At 38.2% G+C, this 12087-nt stretch overlaps 1 protein-coding gene across 15 annotated transcripts in view; it reads right to left on the reverse strand.

Annotated features, from left to right (window-relative positions):
• DLGAP2 (DLG associated protein 2) overlaps positions 1–12087 on the reverse strand; it is a 478278-nt gene that overhangs the window by 353750 nt on the left and 112441 nt on the right. For 2 of the 15 annotated variants that reach the window (XM_084515987.1, XM_084515984.1), the window contains exon 1: positions 248–354. The exons of 12 other annotated variants lie outside the window; for them this stretch is intronic. The gene's annotated coding sequence lies outside the window, so the exon portion shown is untranslated. Of the gene's footprint in view, positions 1–247; positions 355–12087 lie in introns of those variants that run through there. One more of the 15 variants, XM_084515991.1, reaches the window with a different exon arrangement.

Consider the following 12087-nt stretch of genomic DNA (forward strand, 5'->3'; position numbering starts at 1 on the left):
AAACCTATTTACACTAAGACGACAGGTTGCATCATGTTATATAAATCAAATCTTTTACTGTGACTCAAGGATCTGCTAGGAAAGTCAGAAATTCGGTTGAAAGAGATGCTCTGAAAAATCGGCAAACCTGAACATCAAGGAGAAAAAAATGAAACAGAGAAAACAGAACATGTTTCTAGACATTTTACAGAGAAAAAATATATACAAATAATAAAGGAACAACAACAACAATAACAAAAAGCCTTACCATGTTTGCACAACTGTGTGTCTGTAGCCCATGCTATAAATGTGGATCCCTTCTATTCCCATCATCTCAGCCCCTCTAGTGGCCAGTACCTGAAGATCTTGCCTTCAGGAGGGACAAGATCTATCAGTATGTACCATTTGCTGCTGCTCTGGTATCTCGTCAAAGATTTTTTTACTTAATTGTGTAATTTTTTTTCAGGAGATATAACTTGTCACCTTTTATTAGCATTTTTGTCAGTGCTGCTGCTACGTGCATACATTTAATTGCTAAGCAACAAAGAGTAAGCTCTCACAGCACATTCAATTACTGCACTCCCTTTGCCATGCATTGTTACTGGTGCACTTACATAATCTGAAATACAAAAAAAAAAAAAAAAAAAAAAAAAAAAAAAAAAAAAAAAAAAAAGGTTGAAAATATTTATTTCTGTTTCCATAGCATCTAGAAGCCACAATCTGGAAACAGACTCCACCATGCTAGCCACCAGGCTGGAAGCTAGCAAGGGAAGCTGAGAGCACATGAACTGATGCAAAGTGGAGGAAAGTTAAAAGTGAATCTGAGTTTCAGCATTTGCATAGATGAATAGGCTAAAGCACTCAGAGGCGACTGTCCACCTACAGCTAGACAGCAGATGTGTTCAGACATCGGGGAACTATCCCTCTGGCTAAAATTCCTTAAATATTCAAGGCATTTGTAAGCATGGTGGTCTCAACGTGCAGATCAATATCGTTGTAAAAGCTTATCAGTTTGGAAGAAGAGATACATCTGCACTGTACCATAAAATGATCTCTTCTCCCTTCTCCCTTCAAGGTGAAGACGAAAAAAACAGGGCAGACACTATTTCCTCACCCAAAAATGTACTTCCTCATCTATCTTTCCCACTCAAATGTATATTTGGCCCTAAAATTGAAGGATGCCATCTCAGAAACCTGTGCCTAGCATGGACCTGGATTATTTGGTTTTATCATAAGGAAAGATTGCAATTCTAGTATTTATTGAAGAACAGATAAGTTTGTAAAATATTTTTTTTTTCCTCCTGAAATGTGAAAGACAAGTGCTCCATGCTTGCCATTGGCATCATTACTAGCCATTATACCCATAACAGTCAGAATTGCATTTCTAAATAAAGAGTGCTTTATCTGCAATATTCAGTGGGAAGAGCAGCTTGGAAAATGAAGCCATTACTGTTTGGGTGTATGAATTTGCAAAACCACATATAACTATTTTTATTTCTGCAGTGAGATGGGAATTTAGGCACTTGGCCTGACTCTCACTGTGTCCCTTTGACATCTCCCACGTAGCACAAACTGCAAACTGCCTACAGTGAACCAACTGAGAAGACCTGCTAGAATCACCCCAAGCTCATATTTCAGGATATCAAACATCAAGTATAATAGCATGGATAATTTAAAAAATATATCTGACCTATTTGTCCCAAGGATCAAGAGGAGTGTTAGGAAAACAGGCAGTTGCTATTAAATCATGGCCTTTCAGTACTTCAAGGTGTCTGATAAGGAAGATGGAGACTTTTTACCAGGGCCTGCAGTGACAGGACAAGAGATAATGGTTTCAAACTGAAAGAGGGTTTAGAATGGACATAAGGAAGAATTTTTTTTTTTTTTTTTTTTTTATGATGAGGGTGGTGAGGCACTGGCAGAGGTTGCCCACAGAAGCTGTGGATGCCCTATCCCTGGAAGTGTTCAAGGCCAGGTTGGATGAGGCTTTGAGCAACCTGGTTTGGTGAGAGGTGTCCTTGCTCATGGCAGGAAGTTGGAATTAGATAATCTGTAAGGTCCCTTCTAACTCAAACCATTCTGTGATTCTATGCACACAGTCCTGTTGAACAGTACCAATACTTACTTGGGGTTCCAACATTTTAATGTAAGCCCTTCCAATTAATACTTTCAGAGAAAAAAAAAAAAAAAAATCCCACCCCAGCATAGTAACTCATATTTGGTAAGGAGCTATCTGAAGGAGGAGATACAAAGAAATTTAACTTCTCCAACAGTTAACAGTTAGTCTTCTCTCATTTGGAGAGACAGAGACAAGGTCTGTGGTTGTGTCCTAGGTGCACTGTCCTGCATACGCCCTTGGGAAGACCAAATAGCATTCTTCTAAACGAAACACTGCAGGAGCCCACAAAGAATATTATCAAATTCCTAAACTAATTAATTAAAGCGGTACTTAATCATACAAAGTGCTTTTGCATAAAGCTACTCAAAACATTAATTATTTAACTCCTAAAGTATCTGTGTGAATATATTATTTTTATTATTATTTCATAAAGGGGAGATGGATGCTCAGAGAGGCCACATATTTCCAAGAACCCTGGAAGTCAAGTTCTGGAGCCTCTTGACACAAAACAGATGCCAGGTGGGAGACATGGTTCCTGATTTCTGGGTGATTTTGGATGATTTCTGTACCCAAGGTAGCAAAGTTGGTTGATAAGACAGAAATTCTGAAAACCCTCACAATCTGGTAAATTAATGGCATACTATACTCCATGTGCTGATAACTGTAAGGACTTGATCTTTTTCTCACCGTTTAATCTCTGAGCATTCAAAAACTACTAAATGCATAGGCATGTTTCTGTATTTCCTAAAACAAAATTCACTTCTGAATTCTCACATTTAACATTAATAGTTTCTACTGTTTAGCTCAAGACAGCAGTTTGTTCGATGGAATTTTCCCTAGGCATTGGCCTAAACACCAGGCACAGCTGGGCCCAGCATCAGGAATTCAGTGACAATCTTACAAAACTTTCAGGGTCTGTCTCTTAGTGATGACTGCAATGTCACCGTGGAGCATTCGGTGCATTATGTATCCTCTGAATGTGGGTTCCTGTGACAGCATGGACAATATAGCCAATAGGGAGGAAAAATAAAGGTTACATACGACCATTCCAATCACACACTACAGCACAGAGTTCTGATAAATGCTTTGTTATTCCCACATTTTTATAATTGCCTTTTCATGCCTTCAGAGGAGAATTTTAGCCATAATCTGTTGGCTTGTAGGAGCTGAAGAGGCAATCATACAAGTTAAGTGTTGGTTATAATTGCTAAAGACCACAGGGTGATGCCCCGGTCCAAAGGCGTGGGCTGCAGGCATACGTGTATCCGCAATGCAGCAGTTCTGAGCAGAGCTAATGGGATTTGGGAAGGCAACTTTTTTCCCTATAGAGCCCCATTACAGAATGCGCCTGCTTACAATAATAATGAAAGGGAAATGGACATTAACATTGCATTTTCCAGTCTGGGACTCTCAGCAGTTAATCGCCTTTTGTTTGACAGAGCACTAACAATAGTAGTAGGCTTTGCTCATACATGAGCAAACACCCAGTATCATGAGTGTTAATGGGGCCGCCTTTCTAAATGATGTGGCTGGAGAAGGACTTACTGGGCTCAGAAAATGTTCTTTTGCTGAAAATAATAAAATTGAATAGTTTTCTGTTCATTACAGTGGTGTTTTTCAAGAACTGGATTCATCTCACATAAACCAGCAATAAGATAATTTTCAGCTAGTACTGAGCTTATATATGTGTGTGTGTGTGTATGTTTATTTCTAACTCAAAATGTGTCACCGAAGACTAAGTCCAAGCTGAATTAGAACTGTGGATTAAAAAGACATTTTCAAAAGGTATGTGTGCATAAAGCTCAAAGATATTTCTCTGTTCATGACAAAAAAGTTGTGTTTTGGTTGCTTCTTTCCTTTATAGACAGATGATTCAAAGACAAAACCACACATTCATTAAAGACAAGCATATGGACCTCCTGATGGAACTCTTTACATTTCTTCTTGTTTCTTAATATCAACAACTTCTATGTTTTTCACTGAACTATTATTTTCACTTTTTCTGTATCTACTATTTTTGAGAGGTGTGTCTTTAAACCAATCTGTTAGCATATGTGATCAGAGTGCTCTTTTTTGCCACACCAGTGTGGGGAAACGATTTTATCCTTTATCAAGTCTGGAAGTTCTCAGGACAGAAAGCAACTGAATAAAGACCTGAACAATAGCTGTGAATTTTATTGTTGTAATATTATTAATTTAAGCTTTCAACAAAACAGTTTGTTAGGGATGGGTATGAAGGAGCAGAAAATTAAAGAAATTTCTGTAACATAGTACCTCAGAGCTATGAACAGTACAGCATATCTTCAAGAACTTCTCTCCAAATCAGTGCTTCCTTGCTTGTAATGCGGAAGCAGAGAATGTTTTATTTGCAGTACTTCAAAAGTGGCTAAATGCAGCTCAACAGACAATACTTTTAGAATCTGTAAAACACTTAAGCTTTCAACCTGCATGGGACTGATAGGATTTACACATTACAGAAAAATGAGATCTCGAGCTCAGAAATACTATAGTCAATCTTAATTATATTCTAAATTTTGCTATCAAAATGGTAAATGAAAAATCCTTCCAAATCCCAAATATTTCATTTAATTGAAAGTAGGTTATGGGGCAAGTAAGAGATGGACATGACACATCCCACATAATCAGTATCAAAGGTACAGAAGTGAGGGGGTACAATTTCTAGAAATAACCCAAGTTGTGGAATAATACCTCTCCGTATAAAGGTAACAAATATTTGATGAAGTTTATCAGTCTGTAGAAAGCACTTTGTGACATATGAAAGAGGCCTTTGTCTTTTGGCCTCATTAGTTCATAGCAAGAACAAAACACACGTATAAATGTTCACAGGACTTTATTAAAACATACATCTTTGTATATCCAGGATAAAATTCAAACGCTATCATCTACACTTCCCAGAATAAAAGGAAAGGAAGGGGCTTAAAGTTCAAAACCTTTTTTAAACAGGACTGTTTTGAATGTAGACTTCTACTCTCTGTAGCTGTTGCTATTTACCAGCTCTTATGCCCATGACATTTGTTTCATGATCTTTGGTAATTTTATTTATATCTTGATTCAGTCCAAAGTAGTTCTCCAGCAGATGAGACAGGACACCTGTTGGGAAAAAAAAAAAAAAAAAAAAAGAAATTTAATTAGAAATGTTCAGGTATTGAAGACCAGACCAATTTTTATTTTATTTTTTTTTAAGGAAAGAATACTCATTAGGCTGAAGAAAACCTTCACTCATTTTTGAAAATAATGAATGTACTGGATGAGGTTCACTTTGAATTCTTTACTATAATAAAAGTGGGAACAGATTTGTATTGCATATTCTAATGTGAAGATGAAAACTGTGGTGTTCAACTGGCATGCAAAAAAGCATATCCACAGTAGTGTCATATTATGTACAATATAAAATTAAATACAACAGAATTATGCAGCATGCTGTCCCTCACTAGCACTGATAAACATCAAGTGTTTTCACAAATGGAACAATAGCATCCATTATGTTGTCTCAGATTATGTGTGTTTCATAATTAACATTATTAGAAGAGGAAAACTATGTTCTGTAAAAGCAGTGCAGTTAAGTGACATTCATAATACCTACCATGCAGTCCATTAACCTCAGCAATTTTAAGTAGCGTCATAGTCATCCGTGGCATTTCAGATTTCTCACAGCTTCAAATCTGTGGGCAGCTTCACAAGCTTTTTGCAAAGTTTCTCATGACTAGGACATCTGTAAAATTCCCTCCAGACTTTTCTTCAATTAATCTCGTTACACACCCGGTAATTCATATCTCTGAATAAGGATAAAGGTATGATCTTAAAACTATGCTCTACTGTACTCAATGTTTTTATTTTTTCTTAACTTATTGATAATTTGTGGTTCTATAAGATATTAAAAGTATTCTGTTTCTCAATCTTACCTTTTTGTCTCCATTTCAATGTGTTTTTGACGAGCAGCTTTCCCAGTTGAGTCCTATAGTGAGGAGTCAAAACAATCAAATATCGATCTTCTGGCTTTTACCAACTAATCCACTGTTTAACATAGCTGTCCTCAAAGGTTTTAACAATCTCGCTATTTAGGTGAGAAAAAATGTACATATTTTATAGTCATATGAAATAGTGCAACACTGACTGACGTGTTGCTTAGAGACAACAACTCAAAGCAGAATCCTAAAATATTCAACGAATTACAGTGTTGTGTATCAGTGGCTAGTATTTTAACATTCTTATTTCATATTTTGTAAAACAGATTTTTAATCCAGAAGACAGCAGAGGGAACCCATTTCTCTTTTGATAAGTAGCCATTCAAAGTTCTCATGGTTTTTAATTTCCACTTAGTTGCTCTTGAGTTTGGCCTCTCTCCTGAGGTTCATTTTGCTGAACATTTTTGTTATTCACCAACTGTGAAAGAAAGACCATTAAACACTGCTTCACTGTCAGATTTTCTTCCTGGATGTGTACTCAGGAAATATGTAAGGGTAGTACTGGGATGCTCACTTTTGGCATACTGTTTTTTTGCTAATTTCTCTAATCCACCAAGGGGAGAAATTGGTGCCTCTTCGTTAATTCTAATCTCATGAAAGTGGTATTTTTTTCCTGCAAGGAGCCGATTCAGATTTCATCACCAAAACTGAAGCAGAACTGCTATGACAGTAACACCTTTAAAATACTTCTCTTAGGAAATACTGGTCGTCCTGCTTTCTTAACATGAATATTTTTGTATTTATGATACAGATGTGTAAGAGGATGATGTATCTTCTCCTCTGGCTGGCAGTGCTAAATAGTGTTCTATAACATAACTTAATGTGATATAATATGAAAAAGATGTTTAGATCCTCAGACAATGCTAGTGTGTAAGAAACACAAAGTACACTGGGTCTACTACCCCAGACCATACACCCAACTCACATCACTGCTAGAAGAGTGCCAAAAGGCAAATCTTCTCTGTTCACCTTGTATGATGCAGGCATTACATAGACAGCCTCCAAACAGCATACAAGTGCACAGCTTTAACTGGTCTGGATCACAGATAAAAAGCCTCGTACCAGAGGGGGTGTAGAATTTTGTGACTAAGCTGTAAATCCCAGAAATTTTAAGGACTACATGTGCTTGTAAAGTCATGAATGGGGAGAAAAAAAATATTGATTTGTGATTTGAGTGCAAGGGACAGGCAGTTGCTTTGGATCTCAGTTCTACTACCCAACTAAATTTGCTTAACTAAAAACCAAATTTGCAATGGCTTATTTGTATGAGGGTAGTTACAATTTGCCAACTTGTAATGAACACAGGCAGCAATCGTACTGAATGGCTTAGCATGCTTCATCAGAATTATGCCATGCCAAACCATGCTGTGCCAGCAGACCACTCATTTTGGGCTGGCAGCTTTCCCATTCTATCTATTTGCCCTTGTTTAAGCAAACTCTGACAAAGTGATGCCTTAAATCTCTAGAGGGGTCTGGAAAAGGATTCTCTGGAGCCACTGGCCCCTGTCCCCACAGCAGAGAAGACCAAGCCCCGCAGCAGACTGCAGTACTCTGCTTGCCTGCTGCTCCCACAGGCGCCGTCAGCTGCACTTCCACAGCCCACAAGTACTCTCTGAATCACACCTTGTAACGTAAAACCTCCCTCTGCAAAAGGGTTTCTTCTTTGCAAGGAATGGGAGATGGTACTTTAACTAGGAAAACAAAAATAAACAGCCCAAAAGTGGATTTTGTCCGAGGAATTATGCTGTAACCAACATTCCAGAGTCCCTGTCAGCTCCACGCTTGTTCGAGCCTGTACAAACAGGGCTTTAGAAGAGGGGAACCAAATTTAATATTTGCTTGATTTATAGGAGATTTCACATAAAATCAAAGACAACGATGTGTAAAGAAAATCATTGTTTCTACTTTTGACCACATTGCAGTACTGTCTACATCTATTTTTTTTCCAAAGAGAACTGTAAACTAACTAAACACTAAGAATGTGTATGATAAAACCGAGTATCCAGATTTCTAACATACAATTTCTAAAGGTCATTTTCTGTAATGTTACACTGATTACCACCTGATTAAATTGCCTACTGCTCCAAATTTAATGAGAGACTGAAAATTCTCAATGGTAATTGGAAGAGCCGATGTCTTTAAAGAGAGAAAGTGAGTGGGTAGCTAGTTGAAGCACAGAAGAATGCTTATTAGTGTGGAGGTGGAAGAAGTCCTTACTGGGAAAAACAATTAAAGACTATTTTATTTGGAAAACACTGATTTTTTATTTGTACTATTTCATTGGAGTCCTGAATACAGTATCTAGCCAGCACCCTCTTTCCTGCTTTCAATTGCAGACTGTATGATAAATTTAATGATTTCACATTTTTCAGTATAAAAGATTTTTGAATATTGTCAACAACTCTCTAACTGATTTGTGTCTTGCCCTGTATTTCTTAAAAGCAAAAATCTTGTTACTCAAAATAAAGCCATTCTCAGAAAATACAAACACACAGAAAAATCCAAAGACAGAAACAACAACCTGACTTTATGTTATAGAACCTCTACATCAGTGTCCTGGTTTCAGTTAAAACAGAATTAATTTTCTTCCTAGTAGCTGGTGGAATGCTGTGTTTTGGCTTAGGATGAGAAGAGTGCTGATAACACCCCGATGTTTTAATTGTTGCAGAGCAGTGCTTATACCAAGCCAAGGACACCTCAGACTTTTGCTCTGTCCTGCCAACAGGCAGGCTGGGGGTGCAGTAAGAGCTGGGAGGGGACAGACCCAGGACAGGTGACCCAAACTAGCCAAAGGGGTATTCCATACCATCTGACGTCATGCTAAACAATATATAGGGGTGGCTAGCCGGGGGGAGGGGGCCGGACTGCTCGGGGTTAGGCTGGGCATCGGTCAGCGGGTGGTGAGCAATTGCATTGTGCATCACTTGTTTGTACATATTATTATTATTTTCCTATTATCACCATTGTAACATTATTGTTATTATTGTTATTATTATTTTGTTATTATTATTTTCCTGTCTTATTAAACTGTCTTTATCTCAACTCACGGGCTTCACTTTCCATTTCTCTCCCCCGTCCCAGAGAGGGAGGGGGGAGGGTGAGCGAACGGCTGCGTGGTATTTAGCTGCCAGCCGGGTTAAACCACGACAATCAGGAAATAAGAAATAATTTCCACTTAATTAATATGAAATCCTGTAAAGGCACTAGATATTATTTATGTTCTTGCAGTAAGATATATCGAAAAAGTATTATGGGAGATTGAAATGGCATTAAAGTAAACCGCTGTTAAGGATGTGGCTCAGATGTGCATTAGGGAGACAATGATAAAAGGCCAGTTGTTATTAAAATTACTGTATTTTTTTTTTTAAATCATAATCAGATTTTTCCCCTAAAAGATACAGTCTACTCTACATAAATATTATTTAAAGGAAGTCCTCTGAACTGTTTTATATAGAAGATCAGGCAAGGCAATTGCAATAGACCTTCTGGGTTCATACTCAACAGAATTACTGCTATTATTATTTCTTTAAGCCTGCAACTCCATCTTGATATCCATATTTTACCCTGAGTGCAAAATGCATATTGGAAATCTGGACTGACTTATTTGCAAGTTAATATGTAACATAAAAGCAACATTTTAGCTTATTAAATAAAATTGCAAGCAGTTAAGACTTTTAAAAATATCATTGAAAAAGGGTAACTCAGTGGTTCTAAATTAGAGGGAAAATAGCATAAGGAAAATCTTTAACTCTGTCCTAGTTCTGTGAAATGACCAGTCCAGCTATTGGGAGCTATGATCAGTTAGGATCCTCAGGTCATTGCCAGAAGAACTGCAAGCGTCCCAGCAACAAAAGAGCTCCTTCAGAAGCTGTATCTGATGTTCCTTATCCATCCTCTGCTGGGAACATGCCATAATATAGTTTAATTGTCGCTCAAACCTGGGGTTAAAATCTGTCCTCAAGCATATGACCGTGGTTTGTTGCTTGGCTGAAAGACTGACTTGTTTTCCTGTTCCCAATTTTCTTTTCTTTCAGAGCAGGTATTTTATTTACAGTCATATCTGGCTGGGTGAAAAGGACAGACATCAACTGTTATTCATTGGTCTGGTATAAAATGTTTAACAAGTAGGAGAGCGGCAAAACGTGCAAAACAAACAGCAAGACCAAGCTGTAAGCAGCAGAAGAGATTGAAGCATGAGCAACCACAAACATGAGTCACCCGACCCCTGTTCCAAGCAGCCAGGAGAAACGTGCCTCAGTAAAATGTTATTTCCTTTTTTTTTTTTTTTTTTTTTTTTTTTTTTTTATGAGAAAGCAAATGCAGGTACAGAGGTACAGGCAATTCCCTTCAGGTCTATTACTATTTACAATGGACGCAAACGTCACTCTTCGTGTGGTGTTCAAGGAGAATGGGGAGAACAGCAACTATCAGCAGGGCAGAGACTTAACTCTTCCCAGCATCATCATTCTTGTGGGTGATACGAAGGCACTTGGCTAATTACGGCTTATCGATGCTACTGCATTATCTGTTATCATAAATAATTGAACAATAGAAAAAAAGAAAAATGCCCAGGCACAGTAGTACTTTCAGATTGCTTACAGAGGGGCTTCAGGGTAGAAAATATGTTGCTGTTTTGAAAACTTTTTGCGTATCTTTGCTTAAAAAGACTGAGATCCTTTTGCCTGTACCATTAATCAATATTACTTTCCTCTAGCCAAATGGTGTATTGGCTTACATCTGCAGGCTTGAAGCAGATACCCCAGTCCCTGGTAAGAGGTCTTCACTTCCCTGCCCTCAGACAGAGCAATTTGTAAGACTTTAGATTGCAAATGGAAAAGGAAGAACTCTTCACAAAGCCTTCTACACACAGTAAGGTTAGTCTGGCATCAGAGGTCCCCCCAACACCACCAAACTTTCATTTCCTGCAACAGATGAGAGGGATGCAGCAGCACAAGATGTCTGTGCAGGTGAGAGGGTCAGAGAGCTGGTATAAGCTCCCCAGGAACATTATTCCGTCAATAGCTCAAATCAATCCTTCAGCTCTTCTAACTTCAGGAAGGGTCACATAGCACTTGTTGCCTTGTCAACCTCACATGCCCGCAACTGGTGTTCAAGAGGGATGACACATACTCGGGGTTTATTTGATGTTTGGAACATGCCATAAACTCAGGCCAACAAAAAAAAAAAGCAGAACACTAAACTAAATATCTATACTCCTTCACCTCACTGAATGCCCTTAGCAGGGCTTTGAGTTGGTTTTGGCTTGTTTGCTTGTATGTTTGTTGTTTTGGTTTGGTTTGTTGTTTTTTGTTTTTTTTAGGACCTGTGTGAATGTAGTTGTGTGATCATGATTGAACTCCATTCTGATGTAGAAGAAGGAAGACTGGAGAGGTTTGCCCCCTACATCCTTATGCAAGGCACAATGAGGAACACCCACAGTGGGGTCCACTTTTTCTTTTCTTTTTTTTCCCTAGTTTTTCAGTCTTTGAGGAAAAGTTAAAACAAAACAATGTTTCTGCTCTAATAGAACTTTCAAGCCAATGTTTACCAAATTATTTCTAATTCTGGTGAGAGAAAAGGCAAAAAGGGGAAAGAGAGAAAGGGGGAAAGGGGAAAGGGAAAATAAGACAAAAAGAAGTGAGAGTATAAGGGCTAGCTTAAATGCTCAAACCATAATATTTCCAGAACTGTTTGTATATTGCCCAGATTCTTCAAATACTAAAGACTACTTTTCTAAAGTACCAAATGAACATAGAATCATAGAATCATAGAATCATAGAATATCCTGAGTTGTAAGGGACCCTTAAGGATCATCAAGTCCAACTCTTGACACCGCACAGGTCTACCCAAAAGTTCAGACCATGTGACTAAGTGCACAGTCCAATCTCTTCTTAAATTCAGACAGGCTCGGTGCAGTGACCACTTCCCTGGGGAGCCTGTTCCAGTGTGCAACCACCCTCTCTGTGAAGAACCCCCTCCTGACGTCAAGCCTAAATTTCCCCT

The sequence above is a fragment of the Aythya ferina genome (genome assembly GCF_964211825.1).
Source record: "Aythya ferina genome assembly, chromosome: 3".
Lineage (NCBI taxonomy): Eukaryota > Metazoa > Chordata > Aves > Anseriformes > Anatidae > Aythya > Aythya ferina.